Below are 15,799 nucleotides of genomic sequence, written 5' to 3'. Positions count from 1 at the left end.
GGGCTAATTTTTGTATTTTTAGTAGACATGGGGTTTCACCATTTTGGTCAGGCTGGTCTTGAACTCCTGACCTCAGATTATCTGCCTGCCTTGGCCTCCCACAGTGCCGGAATTACAGGTGTGAGCCACCACCACACCCAGCCCAGCATGTATGTACTTTTTACAGAATTAGGCTAAGTTATATTTACAACTTTCTATCTCAAATTTTTTAACATTATAGGGAAAGTATTTGTCAAGCAGTCAGATATTCAATTTATAATTGTACAAGTCATATAATCATCATTAAATGTTTTCTCATGTTGAATATTTAGATGCTTTCAATTGCTTTCTATTAAAATACCACTTTATGTGAAGAGCCTTACAATTAAAATGTTGATGGCCCCATGACCATTTTTAATACAAACTTTTAGAGGCAGAATTATTTACATAAAGGTCATAGATATTTTAGGGCTTGTAATATATATTACTAAATTCATTTGCAGATTAAAAAGACAGTTTGCATTCAGTTCTGCATATCTATGGCAGAATCTTCTATACCTACCACATAACTATTTTTAATTCTAAACAGAAGTGTGTATGATATCCTGCTATCAAAATTCTTCCTGTAGAATACTTCTTCAAAAAAAAAAAAGACAAACACCACTTTCTAAATTTTAATGGAAAAATGCAGTAGAAGTTATGTCCTGGTTGTAGAATAAGCTGCACTTTGAACAAGTCAAATTTAAGAAGGCAGAGAAAAAATGTAAAGTATAGATAAAAATTAAGTATTTGGGGACCCAGTAGACAATCATTTGATTAGAGTAGAAAATTAACTGGGGAAATAGTATGAGACATAGTTGCCTTGACTGTGAAAAAAGCAATTAAATACATTTCTCCTGCATACTTGTGTGATTTATTTTCTACCCAAAAAAAGCATAACAGTAATTACAGATATAAAGGTATTCCACAAATCCTAAACAGGGATTACAATCAGTTTGGTATTGGTTTTTCCATTGCAATGATGCCCTCCCACTTTTCATATGGCTGTATGTATCATAGGCTGGCAATGTTAGATATTTCTTACTCTCCACATGGAAATACAGTAGCTACAAATCTTACAGAACAGGTACTCAAAAACCAGATCCTACAGTGAGTTGTAAAAGCCACAGAAATATTAGAAATAGAATTGTGCATCAGTTAAGCTTCTTTATCTCTATTTTGACAGGAGAGTTGTTCTGGGTTTATAGGAGCCTGAAAGTCTAGAAAAGATTAAAAGCCGCTGTTTACCTCTGTTAATCTTCCTAATCAGCAAGTACCAGCTACCTTATGTAATGGAACTGAGATTTCTAAGGCACTGCTTCTAAGTAGGAATCACACTGCAGTGGGTTAGTGACACCCTGCTCAGAAATGGTGCCTGTGCAAAATGTTTCAACTAGCTCCCAGGAGAGCAAAGTCAGCTAGTGTTCACAAACAAACAAAAAAGATTAAAAATGTATCCTGAAAGTAGAGCTATGTTTTTCAAAGTCTGGTCTGGGGACCACCTGATTTAGACCTAGAGCAATGGTTCTTAAATTTTTGTTTAGATCCAAAACATGAAGAGAGTTGTAACATCCACCCTTTTCAGGATCCCATCCTCAGAAAAATAATCTACATTTTGGACTATTGTATGATATTAATACAAGTGTGATTTATAGTATCACACTTTGAGAAATACTGGCCTACAGTTAATTGGGGTACTTTGTTCAAAGAGAATCAACACTTTCTGATTCATCAGATCTTAAGCTTGTCCTCAAAATTTAACAACTTAGGAAATACACCCATAACTTATACTAATGCAAGTCAAGTCTTTCATGAAGAGGAAGTTTCTTTTTAAAAGGCAACTCAGTTTTCACCTTAAAATCAATATGTGAGAATGCATTATTAATTCCTTTAAGTCATGATATTTAGAATAAATATTAATCATCTTCACACAAAGAAACAGTTTATGTATATATTTTACATTGATATCAATATTTTGACGTAGGCCTGCATCTCTAGGTAAGTTATTTAAATTATTTGATCCTTAGTATTTTAGGGCAAAATGAGATATTTGAACATTATTGCTGAAAACTCAAACTTTCTTGTTTTTTAATTTATTTTGTTTGCTTTTCAAATTATCTTAAAAGGAAAACATGTTAGAATTCACTTTATAAACTGTTTCTCATTACTGAAAAACAAAACAGATTCGATCAGTGGCAATCAACTCTTGCCACTTATTATAATCACGTGGGGAACTGTTAAAATAATATCTGAGTTTGGGCCTCACACCAGACTAGTTGAATCAGAATCTCTAGAGATGGGATCAGTGTATCATACTTCTTTTGTAAGTCTCTAGATGATTCCAGTGAATGGCCTGCGTTGAGAATTGCTGGCATGGTTTATTGGCAAGACAACTTTTGGTTCTAAGATTAAAATTTACCTTCTGCATTGAGCATTGTTTACATTTCTATCCCAGCTAAAGCTTGATTTTCAGCTCATCTTTTCTTTAGTTGCATAAAATGCTTCTTGTTTCTCTATTTGCTGGAAATAGACACTAATGAAAGAGAAATATCTAAATCAGTATTTCATAAGTGACAAGCTGCAGTTATATGACAAAATTTTTAGAAGCCTACTATGAGAACAGAAAAAACTAGAGTGAAACAGTTGATTTTTCCTGAAATCCATTTTTTTTGTCTGAAATAACTTTCTGTTTTTTTTGTTGTTGTTTGTTTTGTTTTTGAGACAGAGTCTTGCTCTGTCCCAAAGGTTGGAGTGCAGTGGCACAATCATCTTGGCTCACTGCAACCTCCACCTCCCGGGTTCAAGGAATTCTCCTGCCACAGACTTCCGAGTCTGAGATTACAGGTGCCCACCACCACACCCAGCTAATTTTTTTGTACTTTTAGTAGAGACAGGGTTTCACCATATTGGCCAGGTTGAGGTCGAACTCCTGACCTCAAGTGGTCCACCCTCCTTGGACTCCCAAAGTGCTGGGATTACAGACGTGAGCCACCATGCCTGGCCAGCTTTCTGTTATTTTGAGATAAGCATTTGTTTTTACTATTTTGATGTTAAAATGTTTTCTTAAGGAATTGATGGTGAAAGTAGATGATTGGTATCTTAATTGCTTAATTTAGCAAAATACACTTTGGCAACTCTATGTAGGTTACTATTTTGTTTGTGAAATTTTCTCTTTCTTTTTTTTTTTTTTTTTTTTTTTTGAGACAGAGTCTCACTCTGTCACCCAGGCTAGAGTACAGTGGTGGGATCTCTGCTCACTGCAACCTCTGCCTCCTGGATCCGCCTCCCAAGTTCAAGTGATTCTCCTGCCTCAGCCTCCCAAGTAGCTGGGATTACAGGCACGCACCACCACACCCAGCTAATTTTCGTATTTTTAGTAGAGATGGGTTTCACCATGTTGGCCAGGCAAATCTCAAACTCCTGACTTCAGGTGATCCACCTGCCTCATCCTCCCAAAGTGCTGGGATTACAGGTGTGAGCCACTGTACCCAGCCTGCTTGTGAAATTTTCTGATCAATGAAACCCAAAGATTTGAGAAGCATTGACTTAAATAACTGAACCAGCACCCAATCCTAGTTTGACCTGCAGTGATTAGAAAGCTGGGACTAAAATATAAACTGTTCTTATTTATCTATTGTTCTTAAATATGGTACTTATTTGTTATTCCTATTTTTTCACTTCACAATAATTAGAATAATATTTTTATAATATATAATACATATAATTATATAGCATGATAATATTCTATTATTAATATATTTCACATGTTTGCATTTTGTGCCAATATAACATTTTCAGTCAACATCCAATTACATATATGTTGTTGCACATACACAAGTATTCATATGAAGTACATTAAAAATATCCCTTTAGAGAGAGACCATTATTTTCAAAAAGTCAGAATTATTTTTTTAACAAGAATTTGTTAAAGTTCTTATTCTCTCAGACCCTTATACTAGATATCACCAAAATTTGTCCTAGAATTCTAACAATTTGATAAAAGAAAATTGCATCCAAAAAATTCATCTCTTGTAATTTATGTATTTGATTATTTGCCATCTTTCCTCTGAGAACTGTATGTTTTTACACTTTTTCCTTTTTGTGATTGTTTTTCTGAATCTGATTATTTTTCTCTACCATTCTGATGAGAAAAGGGATATTTAAGAGATTCATTGCTTCCTCCAATATTATACACATAGCTAGTATATTGCAAAGGTAAGATCTAAGCCCAAGCAGTCTGGCCCATCTTCAGAACCCGTTACCACGCTGCAGTGATATCAGCAACCTCTGGGGCTGGAAAGGGCAAAGCTGACAAGTGGAGATAAAAGAACAAGTTAGACAGTCATAGAAATAAAGATTAGGTTTCAGAACTTGTTCTGGGAGAAGCCATTTGGTCAGAAATCTAGATAGGAAATGGTGAAATCAGAGACTAATTGGTGCAAAAATTCCTGGGTGACTGTGTTATATTAAAAGTCAACAGGAACAAGAAAATAAATAAACTTGGGAAATGAGGCTTGAGTTTTAGCGAGTTCCCATGGAGTTTGTTTTACTTCTTGCTTATGGAAGACACTTAACTCCATGCAACCCAGCAGGGTTGGGTTAGAAGGATGTGGTTCCGCATCACATTCAGGCACAGTTGATTCTTGCCAAATGGTCCTGTCTGAAGATTTGCTCTTCTCCTTGTGGTTCTGCTGTCACTTCCTTAGTATGTTACTCACCTAATAAATCCACATATCATTTCCTTCTGGGCAATTTTTTAAAAGGTTTTACAGTAGGATTCATATTCTGTGGTTGGCTCTGCATGTTTTAAAGAGAAAGATAAAAGGGTTTTACATTTCTGGGTTTGTCCATACCTTATATTTGGTGACATCCAAGCCAAGCAATTTAACCTTTAAAAAGCTTCACACAAGAGCTGGACGAAGAGTTGAAAGGAAACCCAAATTCCTGAGTAAACCAGCTCTATGGGTAGGGTCTAGCAGGCTACACCCAAAGTCCCTATTTGAAATGAAAAAGCAATCGGAAATTCTAGCAAGGAAAGAGGCAGTTTGCCTGTCAGAGAGGAAGCCCAAATGAAACACTTGTGAAAAAGATACCTCATTGTCCTCTAATTAATGTCCCCTAATACTAATCTTGGTATTAGGACTTTCATTTTATTATTTTTTCTCTTTATCAACTTAAAAGTTAACACACTCTTTCAGCACTGGTACTAGCTGTACTTAAATTTATATTTAACTTAATCAAATTTATATATAACTTTAAAAAACAGTTTTAGTATTATTTCAAATCATACAAGGATATTAGAATAATGTGGGTTGTATTTTCTCCTGACTTAAATGTTACTGGAATTGAGACATTAAGTTCCATCTTATGATATGTGAATCCAAAAATTAGAAATCATTATCATATTTATGACTCTTGTTGTTTTAATATCTTGATTTTTCTTGAATTACTCAGGTATACTGTTTTTGCCCTCATCATCCTTTCTTTTTTTATCTCTTACCTTTACTCTGACATTATTTTTCTTTTTCCCCAAGCATATTTTTAAATTTTTATAGTGGTGCCCGGTATTAGCAAACCTTTCCACGTTTTGTATGTCTGAATTCTTTTTTTTTTTTTTTTTTTTGAGACGGAGTCTTGCCCTTTTGCCCAGGCTGGAGTGCAGTGGCGTGATCTCGGCTCATTGCAAGCTCCGCCTCCCAGGTTCACGCCATTCTCCTGTCTCAGCCTCCCTAGTAGCTGAGACTACAGGCGCCCGCCACCACGCTTGGCTAATTTTTTGTATTTTTAGTAGAGACGTGGTTTCACCGTGTTAGCCAGGATGGTCTCGATCTCCTGACCTCGTGATCTGCCCGCCTCGGCCTCCCAGAGTGCTGGGATTACAGGCGTGAGCCACCGCGCCGGCCTGTATGTCTGAATTCTTAATTCGCTCTTGAAATGTATCTTAACTGAGAGTTGTTTTCGTGTCTCATATTGTAGACAGTATTAGACTTTTTTAAGGCTTTTTATTTACTGTTGTAAAATTATGTCTCATTCGTGGCAAGTAAACTATTTGTTTTTAATTTTTGACTACTTTTTTGTTCATCTCTTTAATGTCATAATTCTTTGGTTTATTATAATATTTTGACACATCAAATTTATAATATCTGTGGTTTCTGAATACAATGAACATATATGTAATCCTGTCTATCTTAAAGAGAGGACAATGTACAACCCTATATCAAATACGTCCTTTACTTCATTATTCTGACTTCTGGGATTTCAATTAGAGAGATATTTTAAAAATGCATATTCTATTATTATCTAGCTTAATATTTATTCCATAGTGTCTATCACTTAGTCTTTCTGTGCTGCATTATTTTGTAAAAACCTATCTTCAAATTACTCTTTTTTCAATTGTGTTTAAACTGATGCATAACCAATGTGTTAATTTTTTTTTTTTTTTTTTTTTTTGAGATGGGGTCTTAATCTATTGCTCAGCCTGGAGTACTGTGGCGACCACTCTAGTTCAAGTGACTCCTGCCTCAGCCTCCCAAGTAGCTGGGACTATAGATGCATGCCATCAAGCCTGGCTAATTTTTTTACATCTTATTTTTTGTAGAGACAGGGTCCCACTATATTGCCCAAGCTGGTCTGGAACTCCTAGGCTCAAGGAATCCTCCTGCCTTGGCCTCTCAAAGTGCTGGAATTACATGTGTGCGCCACTGCACCTGGCCTCTAATTTAAATTCCTCTGTACTTTTAAACTTTCTTGACTTTTCTGTTTAGTTTTTCAAAAGGTTAGAGTTGATAGCCTCTGGTTTAGCTAGGTCCCCTGTACAAACTTTTAAAATATTAAAATCAATTATTGTATATCCTGTATCTGATACTTCCAACATCAGTGTGCTTTTATCTCTGATTCTGTCGTTCAATATTAAAACTTAATCTTAGTTCTGTTGGCATGTGTCTTATGTATCTATTGAGTTAATAGTCTCTGAGATTTTATCTTTATATTCTGACTTTGAATTTTATTTCCCCACCAGCGATTTGTGTTTGTCTCTCTAGGTTCATATAGGCATATCTCTAGGGTCCCTTTAATCTAAAAGATCTACTTGCTGTATTTTCGACTAGTGACGAGATTGTGAATTCTCTCTCAAAACAGGCATGAAATCAGGTTTATAGTTAGAAAAATCTTAGGGGGGTGGAAATTTTTATTCTTTATTTATACTAATATCCACATGCCTAAACATAGTTACATCTTCCTCTGAGAATAAGCCCTTTACTTTTGCTTTTGTGCTTTCTGGTTTATTCTCTATGGGCTGTCTCTCTGAGGGTTCGGGTTTTTTGCAGGGGTGTCTGACCAGAGAGACATCTTATTTTGCATGGGCCTTAGGCTTTATTTCTTATTTCTATTTTCTTATTTGTTTTTCTTATTTCTTTATTTCTTATTCTAGATTGATAGTCTATATAAACCATAGTTCTAAACCACAAAGGACAATCTCACATCCTTAAGAGAAATGTAAGGTTTAACGTCTGTTCACCTGTCTCAATTAGTCCATTTCATAATTTTTTCCCTCTCGAAGCATTTTTTCTGCTAGGTCAGCCATATATTTCAAAATGTATATTTTAAACATTTCAGGTATTCTATAGCTAGAAAGTTTCTCTGAATATCTAGTCTGTATTACTAGAAAATATATCCCCTGATGTATTTGTTTCTGATTTGGAAAATGCAAGTTTCTAAAAATGTCAGTTTACTCTGTCTTTATGCATAAATTAAAAGTAAACTCACTACAGCAAGAAATTTGGAGAGCTATTTGATAACATTATTATTCTAAAATATACTTGTAAAAATAAGTATGAAATTTAAAAAAAATGAAGACTTGAAAAAACTAGTAATAAAAGTAGAAGAGCCCTGCCAAATATTGACATATTTCAGAACTTCCATAATTGTGAAATGTAAGGTACTGGCACAGGAAGAAACATGCAAGATCATTAAAACAAAGTGTAGTTAAGCATCAGACCAAAATATATGGATGTGAAAAGCAAAATTCCAATATAATGTAGAAAAAGTGAATTACACAATAATTAATATTATAAATGTTGTCTGGCCATATAAATAAATACAGCTGAATCTATGTAAGCCAAAAAATCCATATGCATACAATGATTAAGATAAATATTAATATTTAATATTTTGCCATAGAATAGATTTTTCTAGCATATCTTAAAACCCAGACTTCAAAGACAAAAATGTTAATAAATTTCATTTATATATACAACACGGTGATTAAAAGACCAGAAGAGAAAAAATTATGAGAGCTAGCAACATGGTAGATAGGAGCTAGAAAGAGTTGGAGAAGGTTGGAAAGAAAATATGATAAATAATTAAAACAGGCATATAATAGGCATATAAAAAGTGACTTAACCAAACTTAGGGATCAGCTTCTCCAGGAAAGGTTACTTGATTACTCTGGCTGACTTAAGCATTCATCTTGTTTGATTCCATAGCATAGTGTGTATACTTTATTTCTTAGCATGTATCAGGTTATTTTAAAATAATCTATTTCAAGTTCATTGGGTTTTTGTGGACAAAGAAAGGGTAATGTTTTATTTTTCCAAATATCCTTAATATTTAGGCTTGGGGTCAAGAAACATTTCCCTGTAAATGATCATATGGTAATATTTTAAATTTTGCAGGCCATTCTCAACTCTGCTGTTGTAGTAAGAAAGCGACCAAATACAATATATAAATAAGCAAGTATGGCTGTGTTCCAATAAAACTTTACTTAGAAAAATAGGCTGTGGGCAAGGTTTGGCCCGTGGACTATAACTTGCCTCCTCCTGGCCTATGTGAATGTCTAAAAAAATGTAGATGGTGAATCAGGGCATCTAACCCCCAACATTCTGCCAACTATTCACACCCTTACAGCTCCCTCACTGTACACAAGTTAGAATAAAACTGGTTTTAGTTTGTGAAGAAATGATCTGCTTTCAAATCCCTTCTGCTTCTTTTCTCCCCATCACCATGAAACATACGTACTCTCATCCTAACAAGAGAGTGTATTGTCCTCGCACATTTCTTCTAATGAGATCACCAGTGTTCTGAGGACCTTCAGGGTGGTGACAATGCAATATGAACATGGCCTGTGAAAAGCTGGTTTTCTCTTGAAGCCACGCCTATTTCCTTTCTCCACTTCCATACTTTCTTGACCCATATACATCCAACTTTCTTTTGCCTACAACTCAGGGCCCAGAGAGTATGCAATTTGGGGACAGGTGCTAAATGATGATGGTCACCAAGACCTCTGAATGCATGTTTAACTGCTGTTCTTGAGTAAGTTACATAACTCTGTTCAGAAGAAGGGAGCATTTGGCCCAGTTTCCCAAATGAGGTGACCACAAAAAGGAGAAGTTCCCACATTCTGATGTATTTTTATTTCTAGTTCTTTCTGACATGGCCCTTCATCCTTTCTCTCCCCCAAGCATGCCCTTGTTTTGTCCTTCTTATGGCATTAAGAAATGCAGTGGCATTTCAGGATATGTGGAATATTTAAGACCCTGCCATAATAGCATCTTTGGGAAAGAGGCTCCAATCAGCTCAGGTGTCTCCTTTCAATACAATCTCGTTATGAATTAAAACACTAGGGTTTGCTATCCTCAGAAGTCTGTCTCCATGGCACTTGCCCAGATGAATGAGTCAAAATTTGGCAGCTACTAGATCTAAAGTCCCCCAAAGCCAAATCTCTACAAGGGACACAGTGGGAAGTGGAAACTTGGTAGTTTATCCACAGTCCTTTACTGAAAAACCCTGAGAAAAAGTTGTAGTTTTTTTTGTTTGTTTGTTTTGCTTTTGTTTTTGTTCTTTGGGAGAATGAAAAGAAACATTTTCTCACTTCCTTGATTGGTTCTCACGCTTTCTTTTCTAATATTTAGCTTTGCTTATTCTTATAGAACTGCATTTGTTTAGGTATTCAATTAATGTCAACTTTTTGCAGTTAAGAATCATTTCATGATTTGAACTGAGTATATGAATTTTAAATGTTGTTCAAAGTGCCTTCCTCAGAAAAGACAGTTTATTTTATTCAACAGGTTGTAACTGAAGCCATTTGCTTACGTCTTTAGTCAGAGAAAGCCCAAGCTCTGCATTTAAGCTTTCCAATTGATTAAGTCAGCTCCATCCAGATTATCCAGGATAATCTCCTTTACTTAAAGTCAACTGATTAAGGGCTTTAGTTACATCTGCAAAATCTCTTCTCAGCAACACCTATATTAGTGTTTGGTTGAGTAACTGGAGACTTTAGCCTAACCGAGTTGATACATCCAAAAAGCTGTCACAATTATAATCCTCAATTACTATTTTCACTCTACTCTTCTAGCTCTTTTCTGTCTTCTGTTTTCCTTTCCTCTCTCTCATTTCTTCTCTCTTCCTTTATTCTTCCCATTGAAGTCATTACTTGTATTCACAAATACTCTTGTTCCCCTCTTTGGACACGTGATGAGTTTCGCTTCTTGTCCCTCTGATGGTTACACAGGATCCTGGGTCCAGTTCTGGCCAGTGAAATATGATGGTGTCACTGATGAGAAATCCTTTAGCATTATCACAGGTACAAACTATGACTTACATAGGTTGCAGTCAAGATGGGAAGATAAGCTATACAACCATAAACTATTGACCAATAAGTCTAATTAACTTATAATAACTCCTAGAGGGCAGCAGAGTTCAGAGAAGGGAGATATCCCAGTCAAAGTATAGGTGCGGCTTACCTGTGTAATGGAATATCACAAATAAAATGGGGGCAGTGGAGGAGAGAACAGAAAATATGAGCACTGTGAAGCACACCTAGTTCCAATTCATTTTATTGACTTCTTCCATTTTTAAGCGTTCATTTCTTCGCATTTTCTGTGCACCTAACTTACTCTAGTTATTCCAAATTAAGACCCCGTCCCCATAGAGACTGTGGAATAAAATAATAAATGTATCACATATTGTGATAAGTATTAAGTAACAGGTTGCTGAGATGGTGAAAACTCTCTTAACCACTTTTTTATAGATAGTTCAAAGAAGGCCCTCTGAAATGTTGGCATGAAACTTAAATTTTGAGTAGGGGGAAGAAGTTGGCTGTATGAAGAGGCAAGAGAAGAGAAGAAAAGATGTAAAGGCTGTAAAGCAGGAAAAGTCTAATGTGGAAAGCCGGTGTAATGTAGTAAGAAAGGTAAACACTGGTATAATAGGACGGGAGACATAGGCAGTGGCCAAATTTATTTAGAATCATGTAGGTCACACAAGTCAAGGTAAAGACATTTGTTTTTGAAGGCAAAAGGAATCCTTGCGACTAATATAAGGAGATTCAGTCTCTGAAACTCAGTTTTCACATATTTAATATAGAAATACCTCTGTAAAATCAATGTAAAAATCAAATGAAAATACCTCTGTATAGTCAGTATAAAAATTAAATGAAAATACCTCTGTATAATCAATATAAAAATTAAATAAATGAAAATGCCTCTGTATAATCAATATAAAAATTAAATAAATATGTTACAATGTAAAAATTGTAACACAGTGCTTGACCATTTAAAAGCAAAACTCATACTAGAACCTCGTTGTTTTCCTTAGTAAATATTACCCTTTTATAATTCTAGGGTAACTTAAAAGAGAAAGTTGATCTAGTTTGTGTGGGAAAATCTTAGGGCTTTAAAAAAAACCTATGGTTTAAAAGCATTAACTTTCGTTGTCAGGTAATATCTCAGCTTATAACAAACATAGGAGAACAAAGTCCTTATGAATATTTTAACACTAAAATATTATTGTGTTTTAACTTCTCTTTTTAAGTTGCTGTAGTGCCACATACAAAAAAAAAAGAACCTACATTTTTCATGTCATTTATCTCCACTAATGTTCAGTGATTTGTAAGATCCAATAAGTTCCACATTGTTTATAAAATAAGTAACCTAAATTTTGTGGGTGACTGAGGTGTATTGATCAAAGATAGGAAATGTATAAAAGGGTAGAGAATGAAAGCTATATTTTAAATTACTTCAGACAATAAATAGAAAAAAGAGAGAAAAAATCACCATGCAAATATATGACCATTTATAATTTTCAAGGACATTGTGGTTTGGGAAAACAATATTAAAGAATGGAAGCAGACATGAAAATTGTTTTATTTTTCAGAGTTCATTTCTTTTTGTACTTTAACATAATACCTTTATAGAATACCATTATTATGTTTCAATAAGACTCTGCTACAAATCCACTGTGGAATTTGACAGCTGATATTTCAACTCTCTCAGCCCTAGATTCATTATGTGTAAAATGAGAAAGTTGGATGAAATGATCTCTAATGTCATAAAAAATTAGGTCTCTCATTTCTTCAGTTCCCAGAGAGATATGTTCTGCTGCAGTTTAATTTGGGAAGTAATTTGACAGTCAATTCTCTTTGATGATATCTTATCATTGTTGGGGGAGTTCACATAAGAGTGGGAATCTTAAGTGATAGTAGCAAAAGCCAAAATGCACTGATTACTTCCTTCTCCTCCTTCTTTTCCTCTTTGTCTTCCTGTTCTTCCTCCTCCACATTATTTATCTTCGTTTTCCTCTTTTCCCCTTATTGTCGTCACCATCACGAATTACACAATTCTATCCATAAATGTTCCGTTGCATAGAGAAAACTCTAGAGCTAATTCATATCCCTTAAATATGCATAAGCTAAAACAAAATGGAGGACACATTTATTGTCTTTAATATATGTAGGTAGATCTAGGTCTGCCTTCACTGAGATTCAAGAAATACGTGACTGATTTACCAAGAAATGACTTCTAACAATTTCATTTAATTGCTATTCATATTCCAGGTCAGATGTAATTCCCTCTACCAAAAGCCTTTAGAATGCCCCCAGTACCTCTCCTGTTACATGTTCCTTAGGGACCTCTCTTGAAAAGGTGAAGATCCTGTTTTTTTACCTGTCATAATCACCACTAATCACCCTAATACAATTTCAAGCACAAAGTAGTTTCTCAATAAATATCTAAATGGGCAAATGTTTTACAAGTGAAAACCACCAGTTCACATACCCAGATGATCACACAGACTATGCTCTAAATATAATTGTATTTAATTAATCTTTGTAGACATGAAAGTGGGTATCAATTGGAAATAAATTTTCTTTTAAACATTTTGACTCTTTTTAAATAACACCTAACTAACACATACAGTTCTACAAAATATTTCCTTTCTTTATATTGTTATTCTATTAACATTTTTCCTATTAATTTTTTTTTTTTAGATGGAGTCTCACTGGGTCACCCAGGCTGGAGTGCAGTGGTGCGATCTTGGCTCACTGCAACCTCCGCCCCCCATGTTCAAGCAATTCTCCTGCCTCAGCCTCCAGAGTAGCTGGGACTACAGGCACATGCTGCCATGCCTGGCTAATTTTTGTATTTTTAGTACAGACGTGTTTCACCAGGCTGGTCTCTAACTCATGACCTCAGGTGATCCATCTGCCTCCACCTCCCAAAGTGCTGGGATTACAGGTGTGAGCCACCACACCTGGCCTTCCTATTAATTTTTTAAAAACCTTTTGGCTAAAAACTAAGGCACACTTACCTGTTAGCCTAAGACTACACAGAGTCAGCATCATCAATATCACACTGGCTTCCATCTCCACATATTGTCCCACTGGAAGGCCTTCAGGGGCCGTAACATGCCATGAAGTTGTCTTCTCCTATGATATAGCAATGCCTTCCTCTGGAACACCTTCTGAAGGACCTTAATGAGGATGTTTCACATTTAACCTCTTTTTTTTTATGAGTAGAAGGAGTACACTCTAAAATAACAATAAAAGGTATAGTACAGTAAACACATTAACCAGTAACATAGCCATTTATTATCATTATGTACTGTACCTATTATGTACTGTGCCTATTATGTACTGTACCTAATTGCATGTGCTATACTGTACCTAATTACATGTACCTAATTGCATGTGCTATACTTTTATATAACTGGTAGCACAGTGGGTTTGTTTACACCAGCATCACCACAAACACATGAATAATACATTGCATTAAGACGTTATGAAGGCTACGACATTGATAATAAAAAATTTTCAGATCCATGTATTATCTTGTCGGAGATCATATATGTGATCTGTCATTGACTGAAATGTCATTATAGGGCATATGGTTGTATTTATCAGACTAATTAGGACTTATGTAAGTAGACATTTATTATACGTGTGTGTGTGTGTATATATATATATATATATATATATTTTACCTAATCTTTCACTGCTCTCCACATGAGGGGCTTGGATGCAGAGGCATGGAAACATGAAAAACAGCTCTCTCTTACTTTTTCTTCAGACGTCTTAGATTCACACGGATTTTCTGAATGTAGCTGAATTGTTTTCTGGGGATTTCTTGTCTTTAGAGACCTAGGAGTGTTCTGAAGAAGCAGTCCTAACATTCTGAAGTGTAAACCTTACCCAAATAGAGCTATATATTTTGTGAAGGAAAAAAATGATTTATTTCACATCATTATCCCCTACTTTCTATTTACCCATGTTAAAACAATCTCTTCAAGAAACTTCTGAGTTTTCTAAAGATTAAGGGGGTTTTATATCATAGGATCCCCAAAACACAAATAAATGTTACTGGCAAATCATACTTAAAAGTACCTTCAGTTAGTCCTTTAACGGAAATTTTCACAGGTGGTTTCCAGAATCTTCTTTCTTGTTAATAATTCTCATTTCTTCTTCTTTTATCCCCATGTTCACCCCAGAAACTCCCAAATTCTCACTTTTATTTAAAACCTTTCAGTTCTCTTAGTATTGCCTGACATGCTTCACTTCAGAATACTTTCTTATATCCAAATCTGTCAAAGTGTACACTAAAACAAACGGCCTTCCTTTTTCCACGATCTGCCTGTTTTAGAAAGTAATGGTATCCAGCAATATATGCCTTTTCAGTTGCACTAAGCTGCTGTTACTCATCTTTGAATTGGAGACAATAATACTTACCTGTCTGTGTTCTGGCATAAATCAGATATGATCATGTTTGCCTAAAACATTGCAGGGGAGGAGATAGACAAAACCCTCAAAAACTAAGAGGATCCTGGCTATGACCGAATCACCCTGAAGATTTTCCCCTCACATAGAGTTCAGGGAATTTTAGATTACAGCCCTCGAGTCTAAAGCATCATTTTCTGGAGCTTTTCACTCCCAAATCAAGTATGGGCAATTATTTATGAGCCTGCTTCATGATATTTCCTCTCCATATGTAAAAGATAGAGGAATCCTCTGTTGTCCAGGGCCTCCTGCGTACTTACTGATGGACAGCTAGTGTTTCACAGCTTCATGGTAGTTTTGACGATTGGCTCCGAAAGTCTCGTCTGAACGATGCTATACAAATATAAGATCCAAATCTACATTCTTCAGCTCTGCCTGCTGAAGTCTGGAGGGTCTGTGGTCGCATTGGGTTACCTGCCCTCTAGTGAAGGTAAATAACAATCCGGATATGCCCACATCCATGCAGAATGTGTGCTCTCTAGAAGGCTAATTCATGCCCAGTGTAGCTGAAAGGATCCCCGCTATAGAAAGCTTCCTTCACTCCAAGGCCCTCAGGCTGAGAAGCCAGCCTAACATTTTGTTTTCTTTGTCTAAGCAAAATGAAAAGCTTGCTAACTTAGGTCAGACTGTGACAACTCTATTTCTGAAAGAATCTATTCATTACTCACTGAGTCAGTGTTAATGTGAGAATTTCCCAGGAGGTAGAGCAAAAAGAAGCATCAATTCTTTTCTTTCCCT

General features: G+C 35.5%; 1 long non-coding RNA gene across 1 annotated transcript; it reads right to left on the bottom strand.

The window, feature by feature from the left end:
- Positions 1 to 4,260: 4,260 nt before the first annotated feature.
- Positions 4,261 to 15,576, bottom strand: LOC117981501 (uncharacterized). The gene is made up of 3 exons (XR_004673060.3): positions 15,322 to 15,576; positions 13,600 to 13,819; positions 4,261 to 4,815 (listed from the first exon to the last, which is right to left on the bottom strand). It is a non-coding gene; the product is annotated as an uncharacterized LOC117981501 (long non-coding RNA).
- Between the last annotated feature and the right edge of the window lie 223 nt (positions 15,577 to 15,799).

This window comes from Pan paniscus, chromosome 7, assembly GCF_029289425.2.
Source record: "Pan paniscus chromosome 7, NHGRI_mPanPan1-v2.0_pri, whole genome shotgun sequence".
Taxonomy (NCBI): Eukaryota; Metazoa; Chordata; class Mammalia; order Primates; family Hominidae; genus Pan; species Pan paniscus.
This window is presented reverse-complemented; position numbering and strand designations above follow the sequence as displayed.